The sequence below is a fragment of the Triturus cristatus genome, chromosome 7, assembly GCF_964204655.1.
Source record: "Triturus cristatus chromosome 7, aTriCri1.1, whole genome shotgun sequence".
Taxonomy (NCBI): Eukaryota; Metazoa; Chordata; class Amphibia; order Caudata; family Salamandridae; genus Triturus; species Triturus cristatus.
In genome coordinates, this window is record NC_140590.1 from 345,860,908 (window position 1) to 345,880,467 (window position 19,560).

Genomic DNA, 19,560 nt, shown 5'->3' on the forward strand with positions numbered 1-19,560 from the left:
GTTGAAAGATTCAAAAAACCCTAAAGGGAATGATTAAAGGCCTCCCAGAAAAGCTTAGGCGAAAATGGGACATTTTACTTCCCTGCCTTCTGTTTGCATACAGAGAGGTCCCACAGAAGGGGGTTGGCTACAGCCCTTTTGAACTTCTGTTTGGGCACCCTTTAAGAGGTCCATTATGTTTGGTGAAGGAGGGCTGGGAGTTACCTCTCAAACCTCCCAAACAGGATGTGATGGACAATGTACTTGGTCTCTGCTCCAGGATGGCTGAATACATGAAGAAGGCAACTAAAAACCTGGAGGCAAGCCAAGAACTTTAGAAAACTTGGCATGACCAAAAGGCTGTGCTGAGTGTATACCAGCCAGGACAGAGAGTGTGGGTGTTGGAGCCTGTGGCCCCAGCAGCTCTCCAAGACAAGTGGAGTGGCCCCCATACCATTGTTGAGAAAAAGGGATAAGTCACCTACTTGGTCAATCTTGGAACTCCCAGGAGTCCCCTTTGGTAGCTCCATGTCAACAGATTAAAGCCATATGTTGACAGGGCTGACATGGGCTTGCTCATGACAACTGGTGAGGAACAGGAGGAGGAGAGTGACCGTTTTCCTGACCTGCTCTCACAGAACCCTGATGATGGGTCAGTAGATGGTGTTGCTTTGGCAAGCAGCCACACTGACCATCAGCAAACTGAATGCAGACAAGTTCTGCAGCAGTTCAGACATATGTTTAGCCTGACCCCTAGTCAGACTTCCTGGTGCACCCATGAGGTGAACACTGGAGACAGTCTGCCTGTCAAGAGTAAAATCTACAGGCAACCTGACCATGTCAGGGACTGTATCAGGACTGAAGTCCAGAAAATGTTGGAACTAGGTGTAATTGAGCCTTCAGATAGCCCTTGGGCTAGTCCAGTAGTCCTTTTTTTTTTTTTTTTTTTTTTTTAATTATTTTTATTGGTTGCAGTAAATTAACATCACTTCGACATTAAATATCAGTGCAAAGATTCAAATTTCCAATTTATCACATACAAAAATAGAACCACCTCCCTATCTGGTCCAGAAAAAATCAAATCAAATCTAATTCCCCACAAGACTAGCCTCTCTCCACTTTGTGACAGGAGCCCAAATGCTTTCCCCGAAATCCCGTACTTTTTTCCCTTTCTGTGCATACAAAGAAATCTCAATATTATGCATACCTAATAATCTGGAAAGCCACATTTGAAAGGAGGGGGGTACTGGATCTTTCCAACCTGCAGAAATTAATAACTGGAACACAGCCACAGAAATAAACACCAGAGCTGCCTCCGTTCTCCCTACTTTTAATCTGTTGTCCGTGCCTAAAACCATTAGAGTAGATGACAGAGGTATTTTTTTCCCTAACAACATCTCCCAAAATTTTTCTATCTCCCTCCGTATTCCTAGCAGAGACTCACAATCAAAAAACATATGAAGTTGGTCTGCCTCGCCTAACTTACATCTGGGACACGTATCATCCTCCCTTATTCCCCAAGCAAACAACTTTGCAGGTGTGTAATATAAATTAAACAGCGTTTTGTAGTGCTGTGCCCTCAAATTGGTTGAACGAAATATTTTCTTATTTAATAGGAGGGCTAGGTCTAAATCTATGTCGGAATTTCCCAATTTTAAAGCCAGAGCTGCTTCTGTTTTTTCTAAATCATCCTGTATTTCCCCACATAGTAGATTATAAAATACCCTGATCTTCTCACTCCCTTTAACCAGCTGGTCGATAATAGGAAATTCAACTGAAATTAAACTCCTTGGTCTTACAGCCTTCAGCCAGCTAATGGCTTTATTATACAGTAGCCAGTGACTTAAAGAAATACCAAATCTAGTTTGAAGCGCCTCAAATCCAAGAATCTGATCTCCCCTCATTATGTCTCCCAGCGTCTTAACTCCTAATTCTTCCCAGACTTGCAGATTCCTGTCTGCTACCATCTGCGGGAATAGTCTAGAATTATATAAATGTAAATATCGATGTATCTTCGGGATTCTGCAAAACTTTGAAATGGCTCTCCAAACCCCCCAAGCACCTCCCAAAACCTTAAATCGAGCCTTCCTATAATATCTGCGGTCAATTTCCCGCATTAAAAGACCGATAGCTTTTCTCCCAACTAATAACTCGTAAATTGTGGGAAGAGTCTGGCTGCCATGAAATTCCTGAGAGATTTGTGACTCTGTCCGAAAAAGAATAGACATATGAATCAATAAACAAGACCATTGATACAGCCTCAAATTCGGTAATCCCAAGCCGCCCCTATCCCGTCCTTGTGCCTAAACCTCATACCCAGGGTGGTAAGAAAGAAATGAGGTTTTGTGTAGACTACAGAGACCTCAATGCAGTCACCAGGACTGATGCCTATCCAATTCCCAGGGCAGATGAGCTCATTGATACTTTGGCCTCAGCCAAATATCTGAGTACATTTGACCTAACAGCTGGCTACTGGCAAATCAAGTTAGCTGATGATGCCAAGGCCAGAACAGCATTTTCGACCCCTGGTGGGCACTACCACTTTGTGGTGATAACCTTTGGTTTGAAAAATGCACCTGACACTTTTCAGAGGTTGGTGAACAAAGTTCGGACAGGTATGTAAACGTATTGCTCAGCTTATCTAGATGATATTGCTGTCTTTAGTTCCACCTGGCAGGATCACCTGGTCCACCTCAGAAATGTTTTGGAGGCTCTGCAAAAAGCAGGCCTCACTATCAAGGCCACTAAGTGCCAGATAGGGCAGAGTCAGGTTGTGTACCTGGGCCACCTTGTAGGTGGAGGCCAGGTTCAACCATTGCAGAGCAAAATCCAAACCATAATGGAATGGGTAGCTCCAACAACCCAGACACAGGTTAGAGCCTTTTTAGGGGGTGTGTTAAGGGAAATGGATCTATAGTGACCCCCTTAAATGATCTTACCTCAAAGACAATGCCAAAAAAGGTTCAGTGGACAGCTAGCTGTCAAAAGGCATTTGATGACCTAAAGCAGGCCATGTGCACTGCCCCCATCTTACAGAGTCCAGACTACACAAAAAAGTTAATTGTCCAAACAGATGCTTCTGAGCTGGGCGTGGGAGCTGTACTGTCTCAACTGAATGATGAAGGTCAAGACCAGCCAGTAGCTTTTATAAGCAGAAGGCTGACCCCTAGAGAGAAACGTTGGTCAGCTATAGAGAGGGAGGCCTTTGCTGTGGTGTGGGCCCTGAAGAAGCTGAGGCCATACTTGTTTGGCACTCACTTCATAGTTCAGACTGACCACAAGCCCCTCCTATGGCTCAAACAGATGAAAGGTGAAAATCCTAAACTGCTAAGGTGGTCCATTTCCCTACAGGGTATGGTCCATACAGTGGAACATAGACCTGGGACCCAACATGCCAATGCAGATGGACTCACAAGGTATTTCCACATAGAACACGAAGACTCAACTGGTCAAGGTTAGTTTAGTGTCCCTGCGTTTGGCAGGGGGGTTGTGTAGGAGAGTAGGATCTGCACTTATGTTACCTCCACTTTTTTTCTGATGTTAACACTGGTTTCTGGCTATAGTCTGGCTGGGTCCCTGCTAATCAGGGCCCCAGTCTCTCTGTTCTCTCTAAACAACTTGGAGTGCATATTAGATGCACTAGTGATTGGATACGGTGGTACCTTATGAGCCCCTAGTATATGGTACCCTAGGTACCAAGGGCATAGGTACTTCACAGGCCTACCAGGGGCTGAAGCATGTATTATGCCACCCCTGGGAAGCAGACTAAATCTGACACCACAGGCCTACTACTGCAGCCTGGGTGAGGTAGTGTTAGTGTTCCCTATATCTCACCATACACACACATGCAAACCTATCAGTCTCCCCAAAGGCAGGCCCTGTCAATCCTGAGGGCAGGGCGCTTGTTTTACAATGTGTGGGGGTGCCTCTGCATGAGCAGGGCCCCTCTGCAGCTGGAAGAGTCTATTCTCTGTGGCTGTTTGTGGATGCGGTTAAACCATATACTCTTATGTGCATTATAACCTACCGGTAAATGCTAACTTTGGAATGACTGCATCAAAACATGTCGTGTTTGGTGTCAAACAACTTGGAATCATAACCCCACACCAGTAACTGGTGTGGGAGTATGATCCCACCCTTCTAGAGGGGAAAACATGTACCTACTGTGGAAACACAGTAGAAATCTGAAAGAGCCCTGGCATCACAAAATGGATGCCACCAGCACAAACACTGGGCTGCCCTCCTGCTGCTGACTGAAATTCGCAGTGGAGGAGGCCCAACAATAGGCATCCTGTCACAGGGAGGTGTCACCACCTTCCAGACAGGATTTAGTGTATTGGGGCTGGGTGGGTGCACTCCTAGAGTGCTTTGAAGTCTTGCACTGGGGGAGCAGTAGGCTCCTCTGTGCATATGCCAGCTCAAACCGGTTCAGGGCTACCTGTCCCTGCTCTGGCATGAAACTGGACAAAAGGAAGTGGGTGTAACCACCCCCTACCCTGACCCTCCCAGAGGAGTGGTCATAAAGCTAGTCCCTCCCTTTCTTTTAGTCTAAGATAGGGAACCTTTGCCATTGTAAACTAGATATCCCTGGACAACGCTTTACAAGAAGAATCCTGGCCCTTCGACGTTCCACTACCTTTGAAAGACAGAAGAATCTCCCTTGGAGTCAAGGAGTGACGGTCGCAAACTTTCCCGCTCTCGCCAGAGTCCGAAGTCCCTGCAGCCCCAAAAGTGGATTTCCTGACTTCTTGACGGCCATTGTGAGTCCCAAGCAAAGCTGAGGCGAGTGGACCCCACGAGTGACGAGGAACAGCAATACCCAGGTACCGTGCACTATTGTCGAGTGCAACCCCTTCACGACGTTCTACGAACTTGTGCATTAGACCAAGTGTGGTCCAAGCCTCCAGCAGAATCTCCCTTGAAAATCAGAGGCCTACCTTGTCCTGAGTGACCGTGGGCTCCTGTGAAGCGAATCCTCATGAGGCGTCTTCGCAATCCCTTGCCCGTTGGCTTGTGGGTCCCCTGAAGACTTTCTCATCAAACCAAAAGGGCTCCCCTGATTGCTCCAGGCCTGCCCTCACTTACCATCGCTGGGTGAGTCCCTCAGACCTTGCTGGTCTGCACCGCTGACTTTTTTCATTTTCCACGAGACTTGCTGTTGCCAAGGTTTGTTGGCTCCAATCCGGTTGCCGACACCTCAGTGAGCTGCAGACTTTGTTCGACACGCCGAGTCCAGCTCCTGGTTGTCCTCGATGCCTCCTGGACCTCGTGGCTGAAGAGTCAAAACACCCTTGATCACCTGAAATCACCCGACTTCCATGGGCATCCATCTTCCTTTGCCGGGTCACTGGCAAGTGACTGTGAACACTGTCTCTTCTGCTTTCAGGTCTTCTTCATCTTCAATCCAGCCTTGGATTCCACTGGACACTTCTTCTGTCTTCACAAGCAGCAAAACTTCTTTAGCTTCCATTGAAAACGACGACGCGACCCGACACCAAAAGACACCTATGCACCCGGCTTCCCTGGGTGAGGTAACTCGTGCACTCTGGTGCTCCTGTGGGTGTTGGCCCTCGAACTACTTACCTTGTAAGTGACTTGCTTGTAGACTTCCTAGAAGTACCCTAAAACTTTAAAATTCCAACCGCGACTTGCTCCATTGAAATCAATAGGGAACCCGCGGCTGTGTTCCCACACTGCACGCGTCTCCCGTGGGTCTTTTACTTACCTGCCTTGGCTGGATTAGTGAAGCCCCAGCGATTCTACAGGCCCTAGGCCCTGTCCCCCTGCAAGTTGACTTTCCTAAACCTCTTTTTTAGTATATGGTCTTTTACGCCCCTAATGCCCCAGCCATATTTGTGCTTAACTTATTGTGAAACGTTGATATTTGCATATGTTCCTGACTTCTAATCTCATAAAGAGATTAGTAGAGTGTGTCCAGTAATAAATACATATATATTTGATATATATACCTGTGTGGTGTCCTTTCATTTGGTAATTCAAGAGATTATAAGGTAAAACAAGCTGCTTTACATTCCTCTGAGACTTAGCCTGAAGGCTGCTCTCCACAGCTACCACTAGGATAGCTTTCTTTAAAAGGTTGTCTTAAACCTATCTACCATAAGAGTTGAATTGGACTGGTGCAAGGTGGCCACTATAACTAGTGACCAGCATAATCCAGGCCAACTTCTCACAGTAGTGTTGTTTACTGACACTGCGTGCATTACTGAAAACGGCTCAGAAATGGTTTTACCAATTGTAATTATGGCCACATTGGTGACACCTTCTGCAAAGCCCATCTTTCTGAATGAGTTAACTTGCTGAGGCAGCGCAGCAGCCTTTGGTAGGTCAAAGCGGAGCTACGTGGAATTTAACAGAGTTTTTATGCAACTGCGAGAAATTCTGCGTAGTGCAACTCCGTGAGCTCCACCCACCCCTAGCTAGCACCTTTGGTGCGAGTGCGTGCACACCACCCTACTGGGGCCAGCCGGACCTGAGTTGAACCCCTTGCAGGGGCGATTGCACACACCTGGCATGCGACAGTGGACCGGCACCTTGCCACTAGCACCATGGATGCAAGCGCATGGACACAGGCCTCCAAGGGCAGGCCTGCCTCAGATACTAGAACACTGGGGATGCAGGTAAGCGCTCACCAGCCCGCAGTGGCAGGCCGGGAACCCATACCAAATGCCATAGGTACCAGGGCGCATGCTCCAGCCTGCAGCAGCAGGCTGGGCACATATTCGAAACAGCACACGGGCCGGTGCGCACACCCAGGTTTGCGCTGGCAGACCAGCCCCTGTTTCGGAACATCATGTCAGTGCCTCTTCCTATTCTGTGTAGGATGAAACACACACTTCCACACTGCCTTGACAGTTAAGATGTGCTCAGGGCCACGAGACCATACAAGAGAATCAGCAACACCCAAGGATTATCCCATGGGAAGAGCTGAACTTCAAGCAAAGGGAAGACCCATTTGGGGGGTTCCTTACTACCTGGGCAGGGAACACCCATATGTCCCCACCTGGCCTTCAGCCTACCAAACCCCCTGGTGCTTGTCAGGACTTCCCTGGGGGGTGCCCTCATGGTATGGGATGACCGTCTCATTGTTGGCTGAGGCGTAAGTGATGCCACCCTGGGCAGGGGCGCCATGGCGCCCCACAAGCCTATAATGGCAGTCCAGATACAGGGTTGGCAGGCTATCCTGTGGGTGGCACACTCAGTGCTATGTCCCACTAGTAGTCAGTACTGTACCTGCCATAGGTATGTGGTGTGCCTGTTTACAGGGCGCACAGACGTACAGGGCCTAAACCCATTGCGTACGCACTCCCGACCCAATGTGGGTGAGGCAGATGCGCACACTTTCCCTCTGCAGTACAGTGGGAAGGTGCCCAGATTCCTACAGTCATGCGGAGGGAGTTGGCAAAGACTAGTACGAAAAAGGGAAATGTTTTGGGGTAAATTCCCCCAAGAATGGCCATTTCCAAAATAGACCTATTGGCTTTGCCATTTCTTGACATCTCTTATCGGGAGATGACCAGGACTCAGGCTGCTTTCATGAGCGCTTGGGAATCCCTACAATTTGCAGCATTTGTCTCTTGACCAGCAGGACTGTGCTCACAAGAAAACCAAACACAAAGAAAAGAGGAGACGGGGCCGGGCAGGGGAAAGGAAAGAATATTGGAAAGGAAGACAATGCAAGAAAAGGACAGGGGAGGAGAGAAGTGGAAAATACCAAAGAGCAAACAGAAAAACAGAAAAACAGAAAAGATATAAAAATAAACCGTAGCAACTCTCTCTGGCACAGAAAATAATAGAGGAATAGATAGAAATCAATACGAACCGATTAAAAGGAAAAGAGATTAAAGGAGAGACTGCAGACAAAAATAAATCAGAGCTTTTAAAAAAAGGTCAGACAAAGAGATACAGATGGAAGAAAGACAACTGCAGCCCTTTGCAACAGTTTACAGTGTAAACTTGGTGTCACATGAAATGACAGCACATATTACAGTGCTATTAACAATATGAGGTGCACTGAACACAGTACAAATAGTCTGTTTATTGCTTTATCAGATTCTTCTTTTATTCCAAAATGTGTTCATAAAAACAGGCAACGCATTTCGTTCCCTAAAGGTACAACCTTTTGGAACTTCATCAGGGTTTATACCTCGGTTTGTCAATTTCGAGATATAATGGAAGTCACTGGATATAAAGATCATCCAGCAAAGTAATACTGAGTGGATCCTCACCTATTAAAGTGGATTCATATCGAAATGCTGAATTGTACAACACAATAATCCTCAATGCAGGGGACGTTTCTTACGATTTAAATGGTTAACTAAAACCACTGTATCATTAACCAGGAATTGAATATATCAAAGGATGGCCCGCAAGTAATAATCCTTTAGGTCAGGGGGGAAAGATACAGCCACCGTAGTCCGTGGCCGTGTCCTCTTCCCGCATCGCCATGGCACACAGTATTACTTTCCTGGATGATCTTTATATCCAGCGACTTCCATTATATCTCAAAAATGACAAACCGAGGTATAAGCCCTGATGAAGTTCCTTTAGGGAACGAAACGTGTAGGCTGTTTTTATGAACAAATTTTGGAACAAAAGAAGAATCTGATAAAGCAATAAACAGACTATTTGTACTGTGTTCAGTGCACCTCCTATTGTTAATAGCTTTTTTGGAATCTGCAACCAGTGGCACCAACAGGTGACAGGTGCTGGAGATTTGTGCATGAGCAACCTGATATGGTAGCAGCGATACAGTGATAGTGCTATCCACTGAAGTACGTCACCTAGGTTTGGTTGTTTGCACATATTACAGTGAGCTATGCTTGTTCAATTGTGCCGGAACCATAGTCAGAGCGGGGGTGCGGCTATCAACGGTACGCCACCAAGTCACATAGATAGTAAAAAATCCAGGGCTACACAATGAACAAGTGAAGGAAATGAGCAAGGCCAGTTGACTAGGAATATGGTTCGGGACTAGTTTTTGTCCAGAGGCACATTTTAGACTATATTGTCCCAAATATATGACTAAAGTATGGTGTGGTAGAGTACTGCCATTTACAAAGAGCACATTCTCCATTAAACTGGTCTCTTGAAATCGACACTGAATTTATAGTTTTACTGCTAAACATATATGGCACACAAACAATGACGTGTGAAACTCAGGTTCCAGTACATATTTATCATTTGTGCAGTGCCTTTGTTGTTTTGATCCTAATGAAATCTTTTTTTCCATCACACTTCAGAGTTACGAAAAACACCCAAGCCTCACTTCTACTTTCCTTGCTACTGATATATTTTGAAATATTTGTATAGTTCATGTACAACTATTGAAACGCTGTGTTTCTTCCGTGCTACAGCCTTTCTGCAGTTAGAAAATGAAAAGTAAACACCACCTTCATCTTACAAAGGATAGACACACCACATGAAGCAATATAAAACAATAATTCAAAGGTCTCTTTCTTGCTTATTCTCCTCGCGACCCTCTGCAAGATTCTATAGGGGGTGCTGCAGCACCCCCACTTCCCTATTTCCACCATCCCTGATATTGTGTGGTAATTCAATGGAATAATATACCACTGCAAAGATCCGCACATGGCCTGCCAGGCTCGAGCTCTAATCGCAGTTAGAAATCTCAGTGGGTAAAAGCACTTGCTGCAGATACCTACATGAGTATGATTGTCACCGGTTCTAGTCATAGCTAAATTGCACAGTCCAGAAGTTTATGGACAATGTGAGCTTTTTCTCAGCAATGCATTCAATTAGCAAGCATTGGTTAAGTTATTAGGTCTGGATTTCAGCAACGAAAAGATCTGAGTAAGTTTGTGTGCTTTGTCTCCAGCTGCCCTAGGATCCTTTAGTGAAGCAACATCTTGGGGTACAGTAGCACGGGCGCTGGTAGTAGGGCCCCTTTGCTGAAAAGACTACATTAGCAGACTTAAGCTGTACTCTCAAAGAAGGGTAGGATGAAAAGGAGTCCCGATATAAAATTTGCTGTATCAGGGGTGAACTTAAAAAGCATGCACAGCAAAATAATGCGTAGTACATCCTTTTGGCAAAGGGACGGTATTTTGTAGCATCATTAACCCTTTCGCTGCGGCGGGAATTCCGCCGCAGCGCTGGGGGGTGCGGGGGGGGGCAGCGCGGTGGCGCTGTGCTCATGACGGAGCCGCTCCGTCATGAGCCACGGTTGAGCTGTGCTCATGACGGAACGGTTCCGTCATGACTCCGCCCATTTGCGTTGTCCCCCCGCACAGGCGGGGAAACAGCGCCGCGTAGGCGGAGCGGCCGCCAACGGCCGTGACATGACGGAACCGTTCCGTCATGAGCACACGGCCACCGTGGCTCATGACGGAGCGGTTCCGTCATGAGCGGGGAAGGGGTTAAGAAAGCCGGTGAGCCATGCTGCTTCACTTTGAGAACACAAAGAGCAGTAAGCCCATCACCGTTTCATCATGACCGCAATGTAAAATAAATTACCCTGCAAGAGCAATTCGTGAAAAGCACTGTATTTGACAGATTCAGACACAAGAACAGCATGCATTTCAGAAACAACAATCAACAAAATTCACAATTAAAACATTGTTGAGTCAGCAAAGTAAATACGTCAAAGAGCACACCCTGTCTTTTAATTGTGAAGTCATATTTCAACTGCAGTCCAACAAAATAACTACATGTTGTTCACTGGCAAAATATAAATGTGAGAAAATAGTCCTATTATAGGCTGCAGAATAGCCAGTCATAAAATAGCCAGTCATAAAACTAAAGATCCATAACCCCCCGAAAAAGAATATAGGATCAATGGTGCAGATACTATAATTAGAATAAATGTTAGCAATGTTCAATTGCACCAAGATTCTTGAACACAGGTTCCATGTGTATTTTGACCAAATTGCATCTCGGCGAAACACTTTTATATATACTATAGAGCAGGATGATTCATTCCAAGCAGGCCAGTAACCTTAAGGAAGCATTTGTGCATACTTGACAATAACTTAGACAGAAGCATGTTGACCAGCTGTAGAGATAGTGCGGAACATAATTCTCTCTTTAGTTTTTATAACCTTATGGGACTGGGGCAATAGTCTAGTCTAATATCCAAAGTGACATCCCTATATGTAAATAAGGGACAGAACCGCTGACAAATTCTGCTAATCTGGGTAGGAGTGATAGTCTGCCCATGGCCCATCTTGGAGTTGCATCCTTATTGACGAGCAGTCTAGTAATAAAGCAGAGCACCTGGAGCTGGTGTCTTATCCTTTTAGGAAAATATAATTGAAAAAACATAGTTACTCTGGCTTCTAAATAGAAGTATTTTCTACCCAGCCTTTTGACCTCCTTGGGTTGTAGGTCATTTATGGTGCCTATCATCCTCAAAACGCCATGGCCTTTACTGATGCCTATTCAAGCACTGGTGTGAAAAACATTTGTAGGCCAAGCTCTGAAAGGGGGTGACCCAAAGTCTACTCTTTCTGAACTTTTTCCTATTGAATATTTTTCAAACAATTAAGGACTTGAGGTCTTCCAAATAGCTAAATCTATGTGTGTAGTAATTACAACAAAGAGAAAACTTTAAAAAACCACAAATGGTAAAATGTACTCCTAAAATGTATCAAAGGCACACCTTAAATCCTGTCTGTCCTCAGCTCAGTCCTCTCTCTGCACAAGGGGTGGGTGGTAAACTCCGCCCCTCCGGTGAAGTTCACTGAGTTTTTCTCACTCCGCACTCCGCTTGGAGCATGGAGTTCAGAAAAACTCCATCAACCGCCGCATGGCAGAGTTTTTTCTCACAAACGGCTTGTCAATGGTAAACTGGCAAGTGCGAGCGAGAAAATCACATGATAGACCACCTCTCGGCGAGATTTCTTAATGCAGCGGTTGCGGCAGGTGCCTACCACTCATGTTGCGAAAGCTGCTGCTCGATGTGTGAAAGCAGCTGCTCTAGTAGAAAATCTACTCAAGTGGCATAAAGAAGTAGCACCCTCTGGCACACTGAGTGGTGACATTGTCACTGATCTTACAGCACTGGATAAGCTCTTGGCAATAAAAATCAGCATGAGCAGCGTGACGCACCACATCTCTGCCGCTCGAGGAGCTCTGCGGAATCTTGTGGAGCTTTTGGGTAACTCTGTGAGTTCCGCCCAGGCCTACTCTGCACTCTGCCCCATATGCCCTTGCTGATATTGCCTTCATGACTCTTAGTCTTTTATGGGCCACCAGGCACTATAATGCTCCCCTATTTCCTTGGAACACCTACCCCTTTAATTCTCTTTCAGGCTGGAATGATGCAGTGCTAAATTCTGCAAATTGTACTGCTTTATGAAACACGTATGCACACATGCATCTATGAATTTTCTTTATCTTATTGATTTGTCCATATGATATGTTTAACTCTAAATTTCATTATTTTTGTTAGATTCTATTGGCTGAAATCATATAGAGCATGTTATTGCAAGCTATATACTCAAATAACATTTTGCATTCCTACTGTTGTCTGGATACTGGGTGAGATTAGTGACACTGCCCCTGAATGTGGGAAAGAAACCTAGGGCATATTATACATTGAGCCGCTGAGGCATAACAGGCATTTGTGCCCACTTTTTGCACCCCCTGTGCACACTGGTAATACAGAAGTGGGCACAGATGCTTCTATGTCCATGTAAAATGTATTGTGCCAGCACAGTAACAAAGTAGTGTGCCCTGTATTTGCACGTGGGTGCGTGATATACAGATGCGAAATCCCTATGCCTTTGCTCCAATACTATATACAGATGTGGGTGCAGGGGAAAAGATGCAAACAGAAGGTGTACTGATTATGGAACACATTTAAGGGGGCACAGAGCTAGTGCGACCTAGAGAGTTCATCGGGAGGGGTGTATGGAGCTTGCAGGCAGATGCATTTACCCACTGAGACTTACCTGACTCAAGTAAAAGAACGAGCTACGGCTCCCTCTTTCAATAACATGTTATCCTCAGCAAAGGTGTGAACTAGAAAGGTTTACGCCTGCGCTGATGACAGCACATTTTTATGGTTATCAGGCTCACAGTCCCAGTCTACACAGGGATACCCAATTTAGGGTGCCCCAATAAATGAACCAGGACAGTACACCTGCTGTATAATTTTGCCCACGGAATCCAGTCTCTACTTGACTCTTTGAAGAAATGCGGTGGACCAGGGCCGATTGGTTTCTCCTATTTCCTTTGTTCCCATATCTTTCAAAATTCAGAGTGCGACATTGAAAAAAATAAACCAGTTTCCCCTACCCTGTATCTTGGCATTCTGGGACCATTAACTTCCTAGAGCCATCTTCATTAAATGTAAATTCAATCAATACATTGTTGCGGACCAATCGAATGCCAGGACTGTGATTCCTACTGGAGTGTTCGAATGCTTGCTGCTAACGACCTTTCTGATTGGCTCATTGTCTCTCATTATGGAAGGTCTGTAGGGTTCGCCATAGCTGGCACATGGAATGAGGTTTGCGCTCCAGGGGGTCGCATTTTATTTCAATTTCAGAATATTGCTTTGTAATGGATTTCTTTTAGGAGAAGCATGCATCATTCATTGGTGCAGCTAGCGTGCAACTGACATACTGTGAATTGGGTACACCAGAACACTGGGGTGATGAGGATCACTTTTGTTGTAAATGTATTTCATCATACTCATATACCATTCTCTTCAACACTTCAGACAGACTAAGGAAATACTTACTATATAAATGTACTAAATGTACTTAAAAGTTTCTTGAAAATACATTTGAACACAAAAGGAGCCTGTTTTTCAAATTTGTTCGCCAATCCAATAGATTGTCAATAAGGTACGTTGAAGGGGGTGTGTGTTTCCGTGCACAAACCACTATCTCAATACTGAGTCATGCTTTTTAGGTGGAGGCTACCAAACAGCACAGCTGTCTGGTTGCAAAAAACATATTTTGGACTTACCAAGAACAGAGAGGGGCTAGCAGCACACCCATCGGTTGGCAATATTGTCACTTGTCCATCTTGTGCCTGATCATCCCCTGGAGTTTCTCGTGTCCTTCCACTACTCACTTTTAGAGATCTACTTATATCTTAAGTACTCCTCTAGAGTGCATGTTTTTCAGCTATCTCCTTACTGAGCTTCTCTATCCCCCTCCGTGCTGAGCTTTGTCCAAGTGCTTTCTCTCCACCCCCTCTGTAATGCACTCGCCCTCAAGTTCTTCTCCCCGCGTTGCTCTCTGGCCTGTGTGCTTCTCCTCCACTGGCTTGATGTTGCTTCTCTCACCCCTTTGCTTGTCTCTGCCCCACCCTAGCCCTCAGTGTTGTTTTCCCACCCGCTTAAAAAAAAAATGCTCCAATATGGTTCTTTTTCTTTTTCTTGAGTGATTCAACTGGGATAGGTAAATAGAAATAAAAAAAGGTGCCCGCTTTCTTTCGTAGGTGGGCGCATGTGTGCTGTGCATGCCTAAAAAGATGCACCCCCAGTGCTTTAGAGCCCTTTTTAATTCTTTAGTTACTCTGCACAGCATATGGGCTGCTGCAGAGCAACCCTAAAACCATTGGCAAAGCCAATCTGTCCCAAAGGCGATATCTATCAGCATCGCTCCTTTTATTAATCTATGAGCCTTGATTCTATGACACGCCACACGCTACACATCATTTACCCTGCCCCCCACCTATTTTTTCCAGTAGACTTATTTTGAGGAGATTTTTAGGACACACATACTATTATCCTAGTCAGAGGGAATACAAACAGAATCCAGTTCACAAAATGGCAAATAATGTCATGATAATGTTATTCTCATACAGTGAATTTAACTGGAAATTAGTTACATACTGGCTAACCTGAAAACCTGGCATGGATATTGTTGGACTTGGCCCTTTTTCCCTGAAATTTTTCCCTTTTCTGGGAAATCGCATGATGTGTAAATGCAAAGATTGAAGCTGTGTGATAATGTACGCAGACTGACTTTCCCCATTTTAAATATGTCATTTTTAAAATGGATGCCAAAGCTGTGTGGTTGCGCCGTTTGACTGAGCTGGGTTAACAGTCTAGTGGTTATTTCCCAGCAACCCCAGCTTTTGGAGGGAAGCCTGGCACCCAGGGTGCTCTACCCCTCCCCCTAGGCCAGTTAGAGCCAGTCTCCCCAGACGCTTGTAGAAGCTTCTGGCACTGTCTGGAAGGTGGGGTGAGGGGCGTATAAAGGGCGGAGCTGGGTTGCCATGTGCTCAGTCAGAGGGTGGACCTGAGAGAGAGGGGACCTGCTGCCAGGGGTTACCGCCACATGGGCCTGTGTGCTGGCCCCTGAGCCTATCTACCCCCCTCTACTGTCCACAGGGCGAGGGAAAGCTATAGTTGGGGCAACGCAGACCTGGAGAGACCTACGCATGAGTTTTAGGTGGTAGGGCTTAGTCAGAGACCTATGCCGCTGGAAGTGACAGGACTTACGTGCTGCCTTTTAAGCTGGGTGAGGGATCCTGAACTACCCACTGATCTGGCGGGAGGAGAACCCAGGGACGAGCGGCAGAGACTAATTAGTCTGCCGTCAGCCACCAACGCAACTTCCCCCCCTCAAGAAACCCTCAACCAAGGGCGCAGGAACCAGCAAGCGCCTCGTGGGACACGGACTGCAGTCCCTGCAGAGAGAGAGCGCTATTTACAAGCTGCCTGCGGAAAGAGAACGCTATTTACAAGCTGCCTGTGGAAGGAGAGCGCTATATCCGGTGAGCGCTACATTTCTAATTGACTGTGCCCTGCTGGTGAGTGTGGGAATCCCAGCTGCCTGCTACCTAGCACCTGGGAAGCCCTATATCCACGGCCCCCGTAGCGCTAGGAGGCTGGGAGAACTGCCTTAGTCAAAGCGGGAGCCCACCCCGCATTATTGCCATAGGTGTGCCTATTTTTATCACGGGTGCCCACCCCGTGTTATGGCGGCACTTTTCATGCTTTCTAACGCCAGCGGGAGCCCACCCCGCGTAATGGCGGCGTTTGGCATGCTCCTGTAACTAAGCGGGTGCCCACCCCGCATTTGTGGCGCCACCGCATATTTACAACATCGGGAGCCCACCCCGTGTGTGTGCCGCCATGCGGTGTTTTTTTATTTATACTAGCGGGTGCCCTCCCCGCACTTTGTCGCCGCCGGAATCACCGCCGCGGGCCTGAAGAACGCTGGGAGGCATTGCCCGGCAACAGGAGCCCCGGCCGCGTCATCGGCCGCGCCCCCACGACAGCCGCGCACGGATTGGTTGCCGGCCGGCAAGAAACCAGGAAGCAGCCCGGGCGAAGGACGAGGAGCCAGGAGGGAGCCTACCCCACGCTGGCCAATGTCGACGGAGACTTCGCTCCGTGGTGGGGGCTCTCCGGAGGCGGAGGAGAGCCCTGAGTGCAGCGAGAGCCCCGTCAGCTCCATGACGAAGTCCCGGGCCCCAGGGGAGGGACACGGGTGAAGCGCGACGTCGAGAGGAGGCTGGAAGAGGCGAGATCCCCGGTGAGTGAGGGCCCGGGTGAAGACCGGTGAAGACGTCAGGAGCCACCCCGTCTGTGCTCGGTGAGTGAGGGGCTCCGTGTGGGACTGGTGGTGGAGAGGGGGCAACGGGGCACGTTGTCGGTGCCCGCCCCCGGCAGTCCCTTTAAGAGGGCCATCATAGGTGGACTGCTAGTCTTCCCAGCTGCCCCCTTGGCAGAGGGCAGCTGTTGTGAGCGGCTGCATATGTTATGGAGTCCACGTGCTCCCCCCCAGCACGGACCGGGACTGAGTCCAAGTACCCTTCGCAACTGCCCCGCCGGAGAGTGGGCAGTGGTAGCATTTGCGGAGCGCCTATGGAACAGGATAGCCTGGGGGCTAAAGGATCACCAAAGCAACCCCGATTAGGGACACTGGGTAACCCCACCTGAGGGGAGGTTATACCCCTGCGTGACTGTTAATGCTCCAAGGGAAGGCCTTGGGTAATGTCCGGCTGGTATGCCATGTTGAGCGCTGTACTGAATTGCAGCGCTATGTTAAACTGCCCTATTTGAAGCGCTATGTTTATACGCCTTGTTGAAAATGCCATAGTTGAGGCGCTAATAGTTGGTAATGTGCAGCGCTGTATTGAAATGCTCTATTTGAAGTGCTAGTAATTTGCTATGTGCAGCGCTATGTTCAGATGCCAGGTTTTGATGTGTTAATGTCCTGCCTACTCTGATTTCTGCCTCATGAGCTCTGCCTAATTTTTATGTCCACAGGTTTAGGCTCGAGAGTAATGTCTTTACATCTGTTAATGCCTAATGTGATGTTGCCTGGCGTTTTACCCTAAGGAGGAATGCATCCTGCCTGCTATGCTTAAGTCCACAGGTGGTTGCCTAAATTTTCCCCTTACAGCTTTCCTGCCCCCGGGGACCTTCAGGTTGTTAAGGGATATGGTCAGGTCATGATGTTTTTATTACAGGTGGTCCGGACTAACGCCTAAGGTTATGCCCGAGTTGACTTTATTGCAGGATTGAGGCTGAGGGACTGTATCTTTATTCCTCACATACCTTCGTTATATTTGGAGGTCGCAATAGTTCTGGCAGGGGTCCGATTGGCCCGGCCCTGTATATAATTCCCTCCTATACCTTTTGACCCAGCGCCAGTTGGCACCGTGTAGAGATTACCAAACATACTGTGTTTTGACAATACAAAAGTTATTTTCACACAAACTTGTGTAGCCTCTCTTTTTGTAGGGTGCCTTGTGTGTCGCCTGTGTGTACTGCGTGGATGCTTTGCACATTTCCTCCAGAGTTTGGCCCACCCGCTCTGCACCACGCTACCCGTTTCCAACAGATATGGTTGTCGTGGACCCATTGGCACTGAAGGCAGGGATGATGGGGTGATGCAGCACACCTAAAACAACCATGCTGGTACTCAGAAGATGCCTTTAAATGATATATCTCATAATATCATATTTTCTGTGATTTTAAAGATAAAGAAACATTGTTAGGCTATATCTTCTGACAAATTGCTGCTAATTGTTTTAACATAGAGTCTGGTGTTTACTTTTCTTTATCTGATTGCAAAGTAAGGGCATTTTGTAAAGATAACTATCTGACAATCTTCCTGGGATGCAGGGCATGTGAAAGGGAAGGCTACAGGATGTCAGGTTTTTTCTAACACAAAACAACTTTTAAATAGCTGCAAAAAAATTATTTCACATAATGTCTTCAGTTAGGAAAGCACAAATTAAGTGCATTTTTTTCTAATTTTGAAGTGCGATGGAAAAAAGATTATTTGTAGGAGGAAAACAGATCAAGACACCTTAGTTGGTGTAATATTGATACCAGCACCCCAACTCTGGATTTTTTTCTAGGGCTACTGCCTGAACTATTGTTGGTCACGCATACTCCTAAGTAGGTTAAACAGATTTCAAGGACTCAATGAACATGTTTCTTAGAAGTCAAACCACCTTAAACATAATTATATATAAAGTATTATATTATGTATGGGAATACATTTGAGGTGGTTCGATAAGCCACTCAATCTACCTTCCCATCATTGCACTTAGCAAATAATTATTGTTGTTTTTTGTTCACAGGCAAACTGGGAATGCAATTTTAGTAGCCAAACCACAGCAAACTCAAACCTTGAAAAAGTTTGCACGAGAAAGAGTTGGCATATTATATTGAGGAGGCATGCAACCTTAGGTCAGATCTCAGGCTGGCCCAGGTGGGTAGAAGCCTCAAGCCCTATGTTCTGTTTTTCAGCCCTCTGCGTCCCGAAGTGCCCGGGACTGATTCCCGCCAGCTCATGAAGGTCTTGCCTGCCTAGCCAAGTTAAGAAGCTCTGACCGTGCCCGGGTCAGATCTCAGGCAGGCCCGGGGGGGGGGGGGGGGGGGGGGGGTGCAAGCCCCCTCACCGGGGCTCCTTTCTCTGACCCACCGTGTCCCAACAGGAGAGTGTCCCACCAGCCAGGAAAGGCATCCTCTGCCTGCTTGGGTTATATTCTCTGACTGGGCCCTGGATCAGAGTTCTGGTGGGCCCTAATCTCTGTTCTCCGGCCTGCCACGTCCCAAATTTCCTGGGACGGGTTATCACCATCCTGGGGAGGCATCCTCTACCTGCTCTGGTAAAGGAGCTCTGACCAGGCCCTGGATCAGAACTCCGGTGGGTTCTTGAATGGTAGTCCAGGGCTCCATTTCCCAGCCTGCCGTTTCCCAAAGTGCCTGAGATGGATATTCTCTGCTTGCTCGGGTTAAGAAGCTCTGACCAGGCCTTGGATCAGAGCTCTCGCCTGCCGGTTGGTTGAAGCCCTGGCCTCCATTCTCCAGCCCGCTGGGCTCCAAAGTGCCTGGGACAGGGTCCTGCAGGCCCGCGAAGGCTCACACTGCTTGCCTGGGTTAAGAAGCTCTGACCAGGCCCTGGGCTTGAGACCAGTGGGCCTTAGGGTATAAGCTGCTGGCCCTGGGCTCCTTTCTCTGGCTTGCCATATCATAAACTGCCAGGGGTGGGGTCATGCAGGCCCTGGGAGGGCTTCACCTGCTTTTGCTGGCATGAAAAGGTGCGTCCGGACTTCAGGTCACAGCTCCGTGAGGCCCCACTGGCAGTCTCTTGACTGAGATCCAGATTGGGCTTT

General features: G+C 47.3%; 1 protein-coding gene across 2 annotated transcripts in view; it reads left to right on the plus strand.

Moving 5' to 3' along the window:
- The window catches only part of PRKCG (protein kinase C gamma), a 1,134,441-nt gene that overhangs the window by 39,235 nt on the left and 1,075,646 nt on the right, over positions 1 to 19,560 (plus strand). The window lies entirely within an intron of this gene.